We start from the raw sequence: 5,337 nt of genomic DNA, 5'->3' as shown, positions 1-5,337 counted from the left end.
CAGCACATCTTCAATTATACCCCTCGGATATGTGATCGAACGATCAGCCAGCTGTAAAGACATGTTTGTCGGCTTGAGCTCTGGCAGGCCAAGTTGTGTGAAGATAGATAGAGGCATCAGATTGATGCTAGCTCCCAAGTCGCACAGACACTTATCAAAAGAGAACTCCCCAATAGTGCAAGGGATAGTGAAGCTTCCCGGATCTTTCAGCTTAGGTGGTAATTTCTGTTGAAGTACAGCACTACATTCCTCTGTTAGTGCCACTGTCTCTAATTCTTCGAGCTTTAGCTTTTTTGAAAGAATACCCTTCATGAATCTGGCATAGCTAGGCATTTGCTCAAGTGCTTCTGCAAACGGAATGTTGATGTGAAGCTTTTTGAAAACCTCAAGGAATTTACCAAATTGTTTATCCAGCTGCTGTTTCTTCAACCTCCTAGGAAACGGAGGTGGTGGGTATATTGGCTTTGGCATAGTAGCAGCTGCAGGAATAGCTCTATCCATTTCAACATTGGGTCTTATGTCACTTACGTTCGAAGGAAGTTCTGCTGGATTTTCTTGCGGTTCATCATCCTGATCTTGTACTAATGTTGAGGTTAGCCCTGTTGTAGTTTTTCCAGATCTCAGCGTAATGGCTTGGACTTGCTCTTTAGGATCCCTCTTACCTGGTACTTCTGTATCACTAGGGAGATTCCCCTGTGGTCTGCTTAATAAAGCATTAGCTAACTGACCGACTTGTGTCTCCAAAGCTTTTAGAGTTACTGCCTGGCTCTTGTACATTAGTCTTAGTTCTTCCATGTCAGACCTCTCATTAGCTGATTGACCATGATTCTGAAATCCCTGTTGAAATCCTTGTTGAGGCTGATTATAACCCTGATTATTACTCCAGCTGAAATTCAGATGATTTCGGTTGTTAGGATGGTAAGTAGCTGGAGCAGGCTGTTGACCTCTCTGAAAGTTGCTCACAAATTGTGCTGATTCACTAGAAATGGCACACTGATCAGTAGAGTGAGTACCAGCACATAATTCGCAAATTGAGATTGGCTGTTGAATTCCTTGGTTAGCTAGAGAATCGACTTTCATCGTGAGAGCCTTAAGTTGAGCAGCAATAGCTGTAGACGTGTCAAGATCAAGAACTCCGGCTACCTTCCCTTGAGTAAGTCTTTGAGTAGGGTTCTGATATTCATTAGCAGCCATCATTTCAATAAGATCATAAGCTTCTTCATAACTTTTAGCCCATAGCGCACCTCCAGAAGCAGCATCAAGCATAGGTCTGGATTGAGGTCCAAGACCATTATAGAAACAGTTTATTTGCATCCAATCCGGCATGCCATGATGGGGACACTTCCTTAGCATCTCCTTATATCGCTCCCAGGCTTCATAGAATGTTTCTCCTGATTGTTGAGAGAATTGAGATAGAGCATTTCGTAGTGCAGCAGTCTTTGCCATGGGGAAGAATTTAGTGAGAAATTTCTGAGCTAGATCTTCCCATGTAGTAATAGAACCAGATGGTAAAGAATGCAACCATCCCTTAGCCTTATCTCTCAGTGAAAATGGAAAAAGCCTTAGCTTCACAGCATCATCAGAAACTCCATTACATTTGAAAGTGTCACAGATCTCTATAAAATTACGTATATGCATATTAGGGTCTTCAGTAGGAGAACCCCCAAACTGTACCGAGTTCTGGACCATTTGAATAGTTCCTGGTTTGATTTCAAAGGCATTGGCTGCGATTGCAGGCCTGACAATGCTTGACTGGATATCATCGATCTTTGGCATAGAGAAATCCTTCAATGCCTTACTGTCTGGTTGTGCTTCAGGTTCTGTCATTGTTTCAGAATCAGAAGAAGAAGATGAATCAATTGCTTCCTTACGAGCTTTAGAACGTGTTAGCATAAACGCGACCCAAGTACCTGAAATAAAGAAAAGAAGAAAAGTGAGAAAAGAATAGAATCCTAGTCAGTGAATTTTAATGCACACTGATGACAAGTACATAAACTAATTAATTAACACCGAGTCCCCGGCAGCGGCGCCAAAAACTTGTTCGCAAAAATCTACACGCAAGTGCACGTGATCACAAGTAATATATTAAGTTCGATCCCACAGAGACTGGTGAATTAAAGAATACGCACCTATGCAACAATGTATGAGTAATTTTCACTGCTAAGACAATTAACAAGAATGGTTTCTTTTATACTACTAACTAAATTTACTAATCAAAATCAGAAGAGGAAAACACATGGAATTCTAACTTCATTATCGAATTCATCTAGAATTGAAATTACTGATTAACATGTGACTGTTGATCCTAATCAGACAACACGAAAGTAATACATGCCAACTCTCGTTGCACACATATCATACCAATCAAAATCCACAATTAAGACAGAAATCTCATGGACACCAACAAAGCTCAGACCCTATATCTCTATAGCGGTAGTGTAAGCAGAGAGGTTTAATAACAGGTCGTCTATCGTGATTACACAGGGTGATAAAAATAGTTCAAGTCTATCACAAATTATGCTTCATTCACATAATCCTATGTTTACATGGCATAGTTCTAAATTCAATCATCCACTCTCGCTTCAGAAAGAATTAACAACCAACTTAGAAGTTAGCTATGCTCCTAAAAAGAATAAGCACGGCTCATGCAAAGAAATCAACGTACGTCACATAATCAATCAAACAATCTCGTTACTAGACTACATCGATAAATCCATTAGAATCCCATGAAGGCGGTTAGTTCATAATCGAACTAATCGACATCATGGGTTCTAATGAAAACATGATAAATACTATACGAGACTTAAACGGAATATAGATGCTAGAATTAATAATAAAGAACACAACGTTACAGAATTGATGTTCACGATCTCGCTCGAAACTGTCACTTCCTCGCGAAGAACGATCCACTACAAAACTGATAATGTGCTTGATTACACGAGATAACTAAAACTATAATATTGTTCTCTATCTACTACTTCTTCTTCTTCTTCTTCTTCGAGGCTAGGGTTTTACACATGAGAAAATAAAATACATTGACCAAGTGAACCGGGCCTCGAACGCTGCTAAAATCCCTCAGAAAAGCTCCAAAAATCGGCCCGGAACACTTCTGCTGGGCGCGGCCGTGCTAAACAAGCGCAGGCGCGCTAGCTGGCTTTAATGTAGCGCGGGCGCGCTAAGAACTAGCGCGGGCGCGCTACTGTCTGCCACTGGCAGCCTGTTTCTTCGTTTTTAGCTCGTTCTCGCGTGCATGCCCTTCCTCGCTCTAGTACCACTTCCGTAGGTGATCACGGTTGCATTTAGCATATGCAACAAGCCCTTTAAACCCCTAGATAGCTCTAGTGGACGAGTGTGTTCTCGTGAGGGTTTGTAGAAGATGTACCCACAAAATCACAAGTCGTGATGAATCCACATTTCTCTATTCTTGCAAATAATGCACCAAAAACAACCTAAAATGATAGAAACTCGCTTCATCACCTAAACTCGTGACCTGCACAGAAAAACACTAAAAACACATCAAAAGACACTAAACACTTAAGTACAACCAACCAATTTAAGTGGAAATGAAGGCCTATAAGTGTGTATAAATATCACTTATCAGTAGATGGTGTGTTGAACTCTTTAATACAAGAGAGTGAATACATGAGTTTTTAGTTTAAAACCTCTTCTCTACTTCCCACATCGAGAAGAAGAGAAAAAAGGTGACTCTTAACCCATTATTTTAACTCATTTTGTGTCATGAGCTCATGTTAATACGGACTTAAAGCCTTTGCTTTATCAATCCATTTTCTTTAAGTAAAGTCAAAGCTTTAACTTAGTTTAAAGAGACTAGTTTCAAATAGATGACTCTCTTCCAATGCAAAATAAACCACTTAATTGTTCTGTATAACAAGTTGAATAATTTTGAGTGCTATGGGAGGATTAGTATGCCACATCGAGTGCAAAAAAGATGAAAGGAGCTATAACTCCTATATATATGTTAGAAAAATGTTTATAGAAATCAAGTCTTCCTCCTACATCGAAAAGGTGTGGAAGTTCAAGGCTCAAAGAGCCTACATAAACATGATAGGTGCTGTATAGAAATCAAGAGTTTAAGACTTTGAGCATCTTGCTTGGTCCCCACTCCTAAAATTTAAAGATGACTTAAATTCTCTTTATAAGAAATTTTTTTCCCAAGATCCAGCAAGTGATTAAAAGAATATGGACTTGTGTTTATAAATTGAACTATGGGAATATTAACAAATGAATTCGAAGCACACTCTTGAAATGTAGTCTTCAAAATCATACTAAAAATCCCACATCGAGTTGAATACAAATAGTAGGCTGCTATTTATATAAGACTACTAACTATACATTTAGAGCTCAGTTGCACGAGTGATTTGGGCGACAGAGACAACAAATTGCTAAAGTAAAGTGCACTTGCTTGTGTTTTATGTCAATCAACATAACGTCCCACATCGAGTTATTAAATGAGCAGGGACAAAGTTTCCTCTATATAGATGAGGGAAGTCACACTTGGTATGTCATCCTTGAAAAAAGGAAAGAATCAAAGTTAGCTCAACTTTGAGGTACTTGGTTCAAGTTTACTTCATTTAAGTTGTGTGAATTTTCTACTTTCTATTCATTGAATAATATTTTAGCATATTATTTAGTAGTTTCTTAGATAGTAGTTATCAATATTACGAGTAGTTATTAATTAATTTAAAAAGGTTTGAATTATGTTTTGATTAACTCAACCAAAGTTATAAAATAAGTGGCATAGAGAATGATTTATGACAAAGGAAAATATGTATAATTTTAGGTGATTGTAAAAAACCTTGATCCAAAGTATCTTGTTGTTTAAGCTGAACTTGAGGTAAGTAAAGTACTTAACCGCAACATAAGATTACTTGTTTGATCTATCTTTCAATTTTGTGTTAATTTGTGAAGATTGAAGTGGTTGTAGTACGTGACTGGCTGTGTGTATTTATCGGGAAATTTTGATAGCATATGTTGCTATATATATGAAATTATGCATGTGATCAATTGAGAATATGATGGTATAATTGAATTGTGTAATTGTTACGAGAAAATAAGTTTTTATTAAGCCTTTTGTAGGCTTGTAAGGGTAGCCCGTTAAGGGCAGGCCAGGTTCGATTATCGAATATGAGTTGATCTTGCCTCCTCCACGTTGTTAAGATCTATGTGATCAGATACCACAGAGCAAGGCCACCTTAGGTCTTGAGCTCGACGGGGCAACGATAGAATAAGGTATACAACGAGCCACTCTGTTGGTAATGGCGCCTGAGGAGGTTTCCCATGGGATATTATGTTATAAGAAAGCCCTGCAGGCAAATG

General features: G+C 38.5%; 1 non-coding gene across 1 annotated transcript; it reads left to right on the top strand.

Moving 5' to 3' along the window:
* Positions 1-1,324: 1,324 nt before the first annotated feature.
* Positions 1,325-1,431, top strand: LOC135151782 (small nucleolar RNA R71). Its single transcript, XR_010290701.1, has one exon. It is a non-coding gene; the product is annotated as a small nucleolar RNA R71 (small nucleolar RNA).
* The last annotated feature ends 3,906 nt before the right edge of the window (positions 1,432-5,337 follow it).

This window comes from Daucus carota, chromosome 3, assembly GCF_001625215.2.
Source record: "Daucus carota subsp. sativus chromosome 3, DH1 v3.0, whole genome shotgun sequence".
Classification (NCBI taxonomy): Eukaryota; Viridiplantae; Streptophyta; class Magnoliopsida; order Apiales; family Apiaceae; genus Daucus; species Daucus carota.
The sequence above is the reverse complement of the archived record's forward strand: the minus strand, read 5'-3'. Positions and strand labels throughout refer to the sequence as shown.